A 13,042-nucleotide genomic window follows, 5' to 3' on the forward strand; every position below is an offset into this window, starting at 1 on the left:
AATCATCATCTGAGTTTTCAACATATCAATAATAACTGATTTTGGCATTTTCTTTTTTGCAAATATTTTGCTATTAGTTTGATACTATAATGCCAAAATGAGTCATTTATGAGTTATTCGCTCGAACAATCTCTGTCATTATTTTTTCTATTTTAGCAACTATATCAAACAACCTAATATCAAATTTTGCTATTCAGTTATGCATATAATAAAAGTAACAATTGTTATTGTTTTGCTGTTTTCTTCTACCCGGGTAGAATTTCTTGAAAACTATTTTATAAAACACTGTGTTATAAAAGTTGTTAAAGCATCTTGTTATTTTTAATAATTAATTTTTCAAATGCCGAACTCAATATTTAGACATAAAAAAATAAAACTAGAGATTAACTAGTTGGGTGAACTACAATCTATTTGTGGTGCAAACTATTAACAAATCTACGATTATCTTTTCAATACAGAACGCTCATGCAAGCTTGTTCTTTCTCTGTATCGAAAGCGATAAAATCAGAGTCAAGTCATTTAGTCAATAATCCCAACTAAATATTAGCCTAAAGGCACTATTATATGTTACAATGATTTAATAATTGTAAAGATGCACATAATAACACAAAAAAGAGATAAAATTGGAACCTCTCACCGAATGTATCCGTAACCTGGATGAATGGGTTGCAACCAGCGTGGGCACCACATCACTGCACTTAATATTTAAAATCACACTTAATATTTAAAAAAAAAAGTAGTTTAAGACAATTGTCCACCAGCCAAATAACAAAAACGGGTGAAAAAACTTGACAGCAAAATTTAGCAGCAGCCGTCCGCGCGCAGTGGTTGCTGTGATCCCTTCGGTTATATGAGTCAAATAAATAGTCAGACAACAGACTATGTTGGAAAACGTATCATAATATAAAAAAGCTATTTTGAGAATTGTGTATCACTATGTCGTCGAGCCATATGCGTTCAACCAATTAAGATACAGGTTTTAGGAGGGTTGAAAAGTTCATTTCCCATTACGTCGAACGTTTCACACGATGTCACTTCGTCTCACCCTGTTCAATTCACCCAAACCCTATCTGTCTCAGTCATTTTGTGTATCTCACGTTATTCAGTTCAAGTCTATATTATTTGCAAACCTTGTTGCGTCAACAAATACCTATCTTTGAAGGGTAACCTACGCTGTACCTTACCTACGGAAATAAAAGTCCAACTTTAACATTTCATACTTACTTGATGGGCTACAGCTCTTCGGTGAACCTACGCCGAATGGAGTATCCTTCTCCACTGGACTCGATTCTGGGCCAATCGCTTCCAGTCACCCTGAACATTGAGCGCCCTCAGGTCCTCTTCAACTGCAAAAAGCCATCGTGTACGCGGCCTTCCACGAAGCCTGCGGCCTCTTCCGGGTTCTCTACTAAATATGATCTTCGCTTGACGTTCTTCCGGCATACGAACAACGTGACCAGCCCACCGTAGTCTGCCGTGTTGTATAAGCTTAATAATATCCAGCCCTTTATACACCTGGTACAATTCGTGATTCATACGACGCCGCCAGATGCCGTTCTCCTGTTTACCGCCGAGTATTGTCCGCAGCACCTTACGCTCAAACACTCCGAGAGCTCTCCGATCAGCCTCCTTTAACGTCCATGTCTCATGGCCGTATAAAGCCACCGGAAGAATCAGAGTAGTATACAGCGTGAGTTTTGTTTTCGTTTGCAGACTACGGGACTTAAGCTGGTTACGAAGTCCTTAATAAGCCCTATTTGCAGCTGCAATACGCCTTTTCACCTCGCGGGTAACATCATTATCGCACGTCACTAATGTTCCAAGATACACAAATTCTTCTACCACTTCAAATTTTTCACCATCCAGCACCATTTCGCAACCACCACCACTAATGAACCCACGTTGATTGCCAGCGACAATGTACTTCGTTTTGCTGGTATTGATCGTGAGTCCAATCCTCGCTGTCTCCCTCTTAAAAGGCACGGCACGCGGCGATCAATTCCGATAATATCGATATCGTCCGCAAATCCCAGGAGCATATGCGATTTTGTGATAATGGTACCGCTTCTTTGCACACCAGCTCTCCTAATCGCTCCCTCGAGCGCTATATTGAACAGTAGATTCGAGAGTGCATCACCCTGCTTTAATCCATCTAAGGTAACAAATGACGTCGATATTTCATCCGCAACCCTTACACTTGATTTCGATCCGTCCAACGTTATACGAATCAGTTTCGTATCAGTTTCGCCGGAAAACCATGTTCAAGCATAATTTGCCATAATTCATTCCGTTTCACGCCGCCTTGAAATCAATAAACAGATGATGTGTCTGCAAGTTGTACTCCCGGAATTTATCAAGGATTTGTCTCAGGGTAAACATTTGATCCGTCGTTGATCGGCCCTCACGAAAACCTGCTTGGTATTCGAAGGACTCTTCAAGCGGTCTCAATCTGTTGAACAGAATACGGGACATAATTTTGTACGCCGAATTAAGGAGGGTTATTCCTCGGTAATTGGCGCACTCCAGTCTGTGCCCTTTCTTAAATAGAGGGCAAATGAGGCCGTCCAACCAGCTAGCAGGCATTCCCTCGTCTTCCCATATTTTCGACATAATATGGTGCAGAACTTCATAAAGCTGCTCACTGCCATGTTTGAGAAGTTCAGCCGGGAGCTGGTCCATACACATTTCATACACAAACACATTTATGGCTCAATAAATAGTTCTATGGTCATATAAATATAAAGAATGTTATTTCGACCTTTCCTATAGTTTGAAATTTTTATTATTTTTAAGTGTTTGTAGAATGAATTTGAAAATCTCAACGGTAATATTGTCTACTAGAAAAGATCATTACGCGAATAGAGGTTAGTGAATCTACTAAGTTTTTTTGCTACAACTTACTAGTAATACTACTACCGCTACTGCTATTACTACGAAACATTAATTAACTATTAAGACAAGTATTTCTTTAACTAAACGCTACAGTGGATGATCGTTAGCTTCCGAAGTCTTTCTTATTTCTGTATAAGGTTAGTAAAGACTCGTACTGGGCCCTACCGGCACCTCTAACCTTATGCGTAGTCTGCTGACTATAAAGGATGTGCCGGTGTTCAGTTTAGTTTAGTTGTAATTTAGTCAAAAATATCCATCCATTTGGCCTGATGAACGAGCTTTCGTAACCTCTCTACTTTTTAAGTTGATACTGGCCTTTAAGCCAGAAGTCATCTAACCAAATCCCATTAAGCCAAATTGAAGGAAACTGTTATCAGGTCGAAAATGGTTTGACCGAAAGCGACAAACAGCTGAAAAAAAATCATTGACCGAAAATGCAGTTTGATAGGAATAGTTGTTTGGCCCGGAAATATCCTTCCTGCAAAAGAACCCTTTCGTCCGAACGGCATTTCCTGTCAAATGACCTATTCGGCTAAACGCCATTTTGGCACAATGATAAATTCAGCCGTACAACACTTTTCAAAGGAGGTTGCAGAGAGGACATTTTTGTGCCAAATGGATCTTTCTTCCAAATGACATCCCAGACGAACCCACATCGCAAAAGCACGTTTGAAATCGTTTGCCGATCCTAATTTCATTAAAATTGCATTGTGGTGCAAAGCTCATCAGTTTATTTATAAATTTTCCTGCATAGTAGGCTATTTTACGAGTTTATTCCAGTTTCATTTGTTGACATCACATATACCTGCAACCAAACTCAAATGATATCGGATTATCTCTCAAATAGAGCTTGTTAAAAAGCGTTTTCACAACTGGTATACAATTTAATTTGTCATCATAGGCCTCACATAATAGAAAAACAATTCTATTATGCATGCACTCTGGTTATCTGGGAGATCTTACCGAAAGACGTTCTTGGTCAAATGATCTATTCGGTCAAATGACTTTTGCGGCCGAACAGCATTTTTAGCCAAAAGACAACTTTTCACAAGTTCGGCCAAATGTTCCTTTTCGCTGATAACCTGATAACAGTTAAAACCCTACCAAATAAACGAAATTGAAAAAAAAACAGTTAAAACGTTAAACGTTTAGTTTTGTTAAATGGTCTGGTCTGGTCTGGCTAAATGGTTTTGGTCTAAGGGCCAGTATCGACCTAAAAGTAGAGAGGCTACTGAATTTTGTTCAATGGTCAATTGACAAAAAGGCCATTTAGCTAAACGAGTGGCATTTTTGACAATATCACCCGTTCAGTCATTGACATTTTGGCCAAAAGGCCCATTCTGACAAAAATCCTTTTCGACTAAACGGCATTTTCGGTCAATGATCGTTTCGGCTAGACGACATGTTAGGGCAAACGACTTTTTCGGCCAAATTACCAGTTTGGCTGCCTGTCGCTTTTCTCAATTTCTTATCAAAAATAGAAAGAATTTTCTGCAGAAATCCAAAAAAAAATCATTAAAAATTTCGAGCATTTTTCCGTTGTTTTAAAGTTGACTAGGCCAAACTAGCCGTTTAGTGATGAACTTATCCCTGCAAAAAATCACTCTAATAAAGGATAAAAAAAAACTAATTGTCTCAAACATTCTAGATTCAGGAAGTCAACGTTAAAGCATCCCTTTTACCAGTCACAATTGCCTGTGTAAATTTCAAAGAATACTCAACAGAAACTAAATAGGAACTTTCCGTGGATAATCTGAAGAGATTCTCATGTAAATTCCCAACAATTCTCCTTGGTAAAAACAAGGAGCTGCTCTTGGTAATTCCAAAGAGATCTCGAAAATTGTAATTAAGTCAAATGAACTGTTTCACCAAATGACATTCTTGGGCAAATAACCTTATGCTAGATACCTTAGCAAAATCTGAAAACATAATGAGAGCATATAGAAAACATATTTTGATTTTGACATCAAATTGATTTATAATTTGTTTTCAAATATGAATCATCATGATTGATGACATATTTTTATCTCATTTTGCTGTATACCTATTACTGAATTGAATGGTGGGACATCAAAATGTGTTTGTTTTCGGAAACCAATATCAAAATTAATTTTGGATGTCAAATTAAGTAAACATAATCGATGATTTCACAACATTAAAACAAGCTTTACTTCTACCAAATAGTGTTTTCGGTTAAACTACATATACGGCCAAACAACTTTTAGCCTTGTGGTCTTCGGCCATATGGCTTTCTGCCGAACGACATTTTTTGCCGTTCAAAAAATCAATTTTAATGATTTTTTATTTTTTTTTAATTCAACGGAAAATTCTTTGCAATTTTCACACGAAGTTTTTAGCCTAGTTCTTACGCAGAGCTTTTCGATATTTTAATGAGAAATTGTATAGAATTTTCATGAAAATCATTGGTATCTTCCCCAAAAATTCTCTGGAGTTTCAACGTGATGTTGTTGAAATCTATCATTCTACGGACCTGCCACTGAATCTTCGGAATTTCCACAGAAAATTTGGCATATTTCTTCAAATTTAAATCGGCGTGGAAAATTTTAAACGGCGCGCCGATGCAAAAATGTCGGCGGCGGTGGCGTGGCGCGGCGGTGCACACCTCTACGTAGGACTTTGTCAATAACCTGTGGGTTTTGCGTGGACATTTGGAAAACCGCGACAGTATTCCTATACACTTAGCATTAGCATTAGCATAGCATTAGCATTGTTACGGTGTAATTCGTAGATTGGACACTAGTGATACTCATGTTTTACTTTTGAGATCCTTATCTAGAATGCTATCAGAAATCAAGAAGGGGAGTGGTCCTTGATTCCAGTCTTAAACAAAAATAACAAAAGCATGAGGATTACTACTCCTGGCCACGCCCATCTTCACCGTAACTAGGGAGAGGAAGGAAGTGTTGATGTAGTACTTACTTAACGAGAGGCCACCGACTTAGCGACACCCTCATAAGTACCACGGAGTTGGATAATAAGGAAGGTATTCATTGGGTCAGGATTTGCCTGTAGCTGGCAATGTAACCGTGGTAGATCTTACCCCGTAACACACCACCTAAAGGTGTCTACCCAGCATTACGGGTCGTATTCCTATACACTTGTCAAAAAACGAGTTTGTAGGATCTCATTTTATTCCACCACTTGATTGTACCTTTGACAGATACGTGTTTCAACCTAAACAGTAAGGCCGTTCTCAGTTTCTCGTGCTTGACTCGATTCAAGTCGAGTTACCATTTCTCTACAGTTTATCCCTTCCATTGGCTTTCATGGCTCAATTTAAGGGCTAGATTATAATAAAATAACAAAAAATCCGAATGAACCGTTAAAGGAAGATGTCCTAATTCGAGTGCAGACTTTGAAAAAAAACGAGAAGACCTCTATGGGATGTTCTTTCAGACCGAAAAGGTACTCAATTGAGTAGGCCTTTGGAATAAAAACTATCATAGCAAAAATAGCTTTTACTGCAAAAAGCTTTTAACTACAAGCCTTATTAAAATAAAATCTTTTCAATATCCAATAATTTCTTACCATTGACTTCAAAAAAATATTTTTTCTAAATACCTTTTTTCGGTTCTCAGAATCAAACGTTTTTGATATAAACAATACCAATTACCTATGCCAAAATACTCCCGCTACAAAAATGCTTTAAGGATGAGAAAACCTAAAAGGCCTTATTCAACTTTAACATTTGTTTTCTTCACCAGGAAATAAAGCTCAGTTTGGATAATATCTGTACGCAAGAAAAAAGTGTTTTTTTTTGGGGTTCTTCTGATGAAGCAAGATAGTTTAGAAGTCACACTTACTGGGGTTAAGCTGGGGAACGATTGGGATACTCTAGAAAGAATTTCTTGAAGTTACTTCGAAATTTTATTCAGGAATTTCTTCAGATTTTCAGGGATTCTATCGAAAATTCTTAAAGGTATTCTTTCGCTCGTTCATCTGGATTTTTTTAGCAACTTTTCTAGGAAATTTCGAAGATTCATTTAGAAACCTTTTTGAGAATTCCTTCGAGCACGCAATCCATATTGTTTTCGGTTGGTAAATTTGATTGGATAAGATTTAATTTGGATATATTGGATTGGGATTAGATCGGACTTGGATTAGATTTGATTCGAATAAGGTTGGATTCAGATGTAATTGGATTTGGATTTGGTTGGATTCGAATTAGGTTGGATTTTAATGGATTTGGAGTAGATCGGATTTGAATCAGAGTGGATTTAGATTAGATCTGAGTTGGATAAGATTGGATTTGGATTAGGTTGAATTTGGATAAGACTGGATTTGGATTGGATCGGATTCAAATTTGTTTAAATTTGGATTTAATTGGATTTAGAGTTAAATAGATTTGGATAAGATCGGATTTGGATTAGAGTGGATTTGGGATAGATTGAATTTGAACAAAATTTGATTTGAATTAGTTCGGATTCGAATTAGATTGTATTCGAATTAGGTTGAATTTGGGTTTGATTGGATTTGGATTAAATCGGTTTCGAATCAGAATGGATTTGGATGAGATTGGATTTAGATTAGATTGGATTTGGATTAGACTGAACTTGGACAAGATTGGATTTGGATAAGATTGGATTTGGATCAGATTAGATTAGTATTGGATTGGATTCGTATTGGGTTGTATTTGGATTTAATTGGGTTTGGATTTGAATGAATTAGGATTAGATCGGATTCGGATTATATTGGATTCGAATTAGGTTGGGTTTGAATGGATTTGGATTAGATCGGCTTTGCATAAGAGTGGATTCAGATTAGGTTGGATTTGGATTTAATTGGATTTGGATTTGAGTAAATTTGGTTTAGATTGAATTCGAATTAGTTTGGATTTGAATGGCTTTAGATTTGATCGGATTTGGATTAGAGTGGATTTATATCAATTGGATTAGGATTAAATAGGATTTGAATTAGATTGGATTCGAATTTGATTGGATTTGTATTGTTTTGGATTTGAATAAGATTAGATACGGATAAGGTTGGATTTAAAATACATTGCATTTGGATAAGATTTGATTTAAATCAAAACCGGTTTGGATTAGTTTTTATTCGAATAAGATTGGTTTTCAATTTGAACTTTATTGGATTTAGGTTTAATTGGATTCGAATTTGATTTTTTTTTGGATTAGAGTCGACTTGGATTAGTTCCGATTTGGATAAAATTGGCTTCGGAAAAGATTGTGTTTGGATTTGATTGGATTTTGACTAGATCGTATTGAGACAAGACTTCATTTCGATTTGATCGGATTTAGATTAGATTGAATTTGTATTAGAATTAATTTGAATTGATTGGCTTTGATTTAAATTGGTTTTGTGTTTGGTAGGATTTGGATAAGATGGAATATGATCGGATTGAATTTGGATTAGATTGGACACAGATCAGAAAAACGAATTTCTTCTGAAAATCATAAATAGAACCATATTGAAATTCGGTACAAAAGAAAATCTCAATATTCGGTTGCTATGAAAAAAGTGGAGGCGACGGATATTGTAGTAGATATAATCGTTGGCAAAATCAACAGCAAAGTTTGACAAATAAATCTATCTAGCAGTGCATCATCATTGGTTGACTGTCATCAACCGATACAAATGATGGTGCCAAATGATGGGCCGAACGGTGCTGCATGCGAACCGAGATGCGAACTACACGACAGACCGACACCTACCAATATGAAAGAATACGTGCGCTAGAGGAAGAGAGAATGATAAAGAAGTTTGGTTCAGTTATTAAGGTTCAGCAATCTGATAGGGGAAGGGGGGGCAAAATGCCCTAGCTAAGCAAACACTGCTTTATTGTCTCATTTGTAACGCTATTCATGGGTATTTTTACATTATGCAACAGTTAAACAAGATAGCTAGTTGAAGCCATTCAAAAATTGTCAAAAATCTCAATCATATTGATATTATTCACATTTCAAAAAAGTGGTGATATTCTGTTGCCGGAAAATTCATGAGGCAAAACGCCTTTTAGCTGGCAACTACTAGGGCACAAAGTACCATGCGTCGGTGAATCAGCATTCTGGTATGGATAGTGCGTGGAGACGCAAGTACATTGTAGTTTAGCACCACTAGGGCGTTTTGCCTCGCCAAAATGTTAGATGTTTCTTTAAAATGTGGACATTTTCGGTTTTTCCGACCTTCCCATACACTATTTTGCAACTTTTTTCGCCTAACCTACATAATTTTAGATCTAGTTTTGTTACGGCCATCTTAATGGTTGTTTAATCGAAATAATTAGACTTTCGTGTTGCCAATCTAAAAGTGGCAGTGCGAGTTGGCTCTTGTTTCGGACGGCGGGACGATCGCGCGATTTGCCGAAATTTTGTGTTTTGCATTGCGCGGTCGGTAATAAAGTTAATTAGTGCAGTGCGAGTTGGCTCTTGTTTCGGACGGCGGAACGATCGCGCGATTTGCCGAAATTTTGTGTTTTGTTTTGTTTTTCCTTCGGACGGTTCGTAAGTAAATTGATGAATATATTTTATTATTTTTACAGCATATACTGTTATTGACAAACGCTCTATATTGTCGAATAGAGCTCCCTATTATTCACCTTTCCCACTAACACAAATTTTCCTTCCCGAGACATCTATGAAGGTAGTATGGGTTCCCTGCATCTTCACTAGTAGATGTTGAACTAACATTCCTTCCCTTCCTTCCGTGATTGTAAGGACGTGGCCAGGTATACAACTGCTACTGTATAGGAAAAGGTACTAATCCCAAGTACCAATTTGCGACAATATACAGTAGATTGCTCAATTGAGCATTGTATAGCCACCCACGATTTGTACAATCACATATGCTATGCTATGCTATGCTATGCTAGTTTTGTTACGGCCATCTTAATGACGGTAAATATGACGGAAACCACAAAAGGCGTTTTGCATCGGGGGGGCGTTTTGGGGCCTCTTCCCCTACTTGATCTAGTTCTGGAACAAACAGTCTGTTCATTGTTGGAACAAACTTCTGTTAATTGTTCTAGCGATAGCACGCAATCCATATTGTTGTCGGTTGGTAATTTTGATTACCAGCCGAATGGCGCATAAGCGTCACGACACCGTCCCATGCCATTAATATACATAATAAATAAAGCGAGCCCTAATACAGTTCCCTGAGGAACACCAAGATTGCTTTCCACGGGATTTGAAACACAATTATTAAAAGCAGTCCTTTGAGTTCTTTCAGATAGATAGCTCCTGAACCATTCATATGCAGAACCCGAAATTCCAAAGCGCTTGATTTTTTTAACAATAAGGGCCTTGAAATTGTCTCAAATGCGCGTTTGAGTTCCAAAAATACAGCAACGATAGTATTTTTACGCTCCATGTTTTCTTTCCATTTGGATAACACCAAGTTCAATGCGGTCTCACAAGAATGTCCTTCTCGATATCCCGATTGTTCCTGTATTTGCAAGTTATTACTATGCAAATATGAAACCAACTGGAACAATTTTCTAATGCCTAAATGTCTAGTGACCTTTTCAATTACAGAAAATGAAATTCATTAAAATTTCGTTTTTAAATTGCCTGACATATATTTTTTTTTGTTTTGATGATAAGTGACATTTTTTTCATTAATTATGAATGTTGAAATTTGTTTTGCTATGATGCACATTGAGGGAAAAAACATGTTTTGGTCACACGTGTTTTTTTCAAATCTCGTCTTCGCAAGTTTGCGCAAGATGGGCTTCGTGGCCCTGCGGTTAGCATGTGCTGAGGAGTGTGGGTTCGACTCCCGCCCCGGTAAGGAGAAAACTTTTCGTAAAGCGAAAAGTTCTCCCACTGGTCCACTGGTTGTTGCGTGAATGACCTGTCCGTTGTCTAAAGCTAGATGTTAAATGTTCAGTCTATGCGACCTCTGGTCGAAGACAGTGAATTTGTTTTTTTTAGATTATCCGTGGAAACCTGAAAGTACACATCCAAAAAATTATCCATAACTAAATATTTCCGCGGGTAAATGCGGGGAAAAAAGTGGCTGAATTGCAAAGTTGAAAATATCTCTATTTTTCAGTGTTTTCTTCTTATTTTTATTTTTAATTATTTTTTTCATTCATGATATCAAATTTTTGTTAATACGATATGCAAGCTCTTTTAATTTTCTTCACAATCTATATACATGAAAATGAATTTCTGTCAGCCTGAACCTTATAGACCCCTAAACTACTGAAACGATCAGCGTGAACATTTCTGTGCAGAGGTTTTTGGTACCGGGGAAGGATCTTAAGATGGTTCGAGATCCCTCCCCCCTTCGCACAGGGGAGCTCCCATACAAATGAAACATCAATTTTCTCATAACTCGAAAATTAATCAGAGTATAAATCAATTTTGGGCAAAACGAAGCTCGTCGGGTCTGATAGTGCAATATATGTATAAACCTTGGTATCGTATCAGAAAAAAAACCTTTCAAAAACTGGTATGAAGGAAAGCAAAATTTTGAAGAGAAAACCTACGTTTCTTACCTTCTCTGATCTTCGATAACTAATATCTCAAAAACTTTAACTCGTAGGGACCTGACATTTTAAGGATTTCTTATCTTTTGAATCTTCTTTTGAAAAAAAAAATAGTGAAAACATGATTGGTGAAAGTCGATTTTCCGATTTATGTCCGCCTAAATCCACATAGTTACGCCGATTGTAGATAAATTTAAAAAGACGTTATCCTTTCGGAGAAAGTATGTTTTAGCCAGGTATAAAGCGATGATATTTGTTATCCATTTCATCATATGGATTCATGACTTCATGAAGTATATATAGATAGATGGCAGTTGTGCCAAATGACTTCTTGCCAAATTATCCATACCTCTTTTGGTCGAATAGGTCATATGGCCGAATATGTCAGTTTGCCAAGAGTCTCACTTCTCACTTCTCTGAGAAATGATGAATGAAAAGTAAGGCGTCTCACTTCTCATTTCTCACTTCGAACTTCTCTCTTTTCACCGTCCTAGGTTCGCCAAATCGTCCTGGAATTAATATCAATTGGTTTATAAGGTCAACTACGCCTGATATCCAATCGGAATCAACCCAGCATGTCCATCCAAGTCTCTGGAGCTCTGCCTCTGGAGTATTGCGCTTAGAGTTATAGGTTCAATACAAATGCGTGCACACTTGTTAATTTATTTAATAAAATGGATGTGATAAAATTTGCCTAAAAAGTTTAATCTCAAGACGAATCATTACACAAATTTACCATGCGTCTCCATATGCTGTTATGTTTATAATCTGCTGAACAGTTTTCAAATCTATTGTTTTACCTGGAAGGCCTAATTTTGACTGAAAACACTAATGAAGACATTCAGATATCGTAATAAATAATAAAAATTTCACTCATATGAGCATGCAATCAAACATGCAAGTAACTTCAACGCCGTTGAAGCGATGAACCCGTTCCTACTTTGTGACCAATTAATCTCTAATTTTTTCCACGTAAACAACAAACGCCAGTGACCAGTCGATTTTAGACGTCGAGAGCTACAGATGGAACACATAAGCATCGCGAATACATTTTTATTTCTGATTTTGTCGTCCAGTGTTATGTATGCTATCAAACTACAAGTTTATTGACATTATTCGGATTTGCCGTGGCTGTCGTGTGTCAAAAGCTATTCATGGTGGCCCACAACCATAATGTCTATGTATTTTTTTTGGAAGGTTAATGTACACTCAAAAAATATGCAGATGATGCCGTGATCTGTCTAAGAAGCCCATGTGCAAAAATGCATTATCCTTAGCAAAAAACTAAATCGGTTTTGTTTATTGAGAAGTGGAACTCAGGTAAACTGCTACTCATGCTGTTGAAGGATGACATAAACTAAAACTTGACTTTGGAATACAGAGATGAGCCAGCCTAGGGCTGCAAGTCTCTCTAATAAAGATAATATGTAATAACAACTTTTAAATACCCTAATTGGTTTGTACCTGGAAACTTTCTTCGTTCTATCTCTGGATTATTGTGGGGTGCTCACCCTGAAAAACTCATCAAACTCTACAGAACGACCATTTTCACTGTTTCAGTGTACGGCTCTTTCTGCTTCCTCTCAGCAGCTGACTGCCACGTTATCAATTTGGAACGTATTCAATATCGTTGTTAACGTTATTGGGGGTAATAAAACTGGTAATATTACCATTTTTAGA

At 37.1% G+C, this 13,042-nt stretch overlaps 1 protein-coding gene across 2 annotated transcripts in view; it reads right to left on the bottom strand.

Annotated features, from left to right (window-relative positions):
* LOC134218433 (uncharacterized) overlaps positions 1 to 13,042 on the bottom strand; it is a 914,466-nt gene that overhangs the window by 899,361 nt on the left and 2,063 nt on the right. The window lies entirely within an intron of this gene.

Source organism: Armigeres subalbatus, chromosome 2, assembly GCF_024139115.2.
Source record: "Armigeres subalbatus isolate Guangzhou_Male chromosome 2, GZ_Asu_2, whole genome shotgun sequence".
Classification (NCBI taxonomy): domain Eukaryota; kingdom Metazoa; phylum Arthropoda; class Insecta; order Diptera; family Culicidae; genus Armigeres; species Armigeres subalbatus.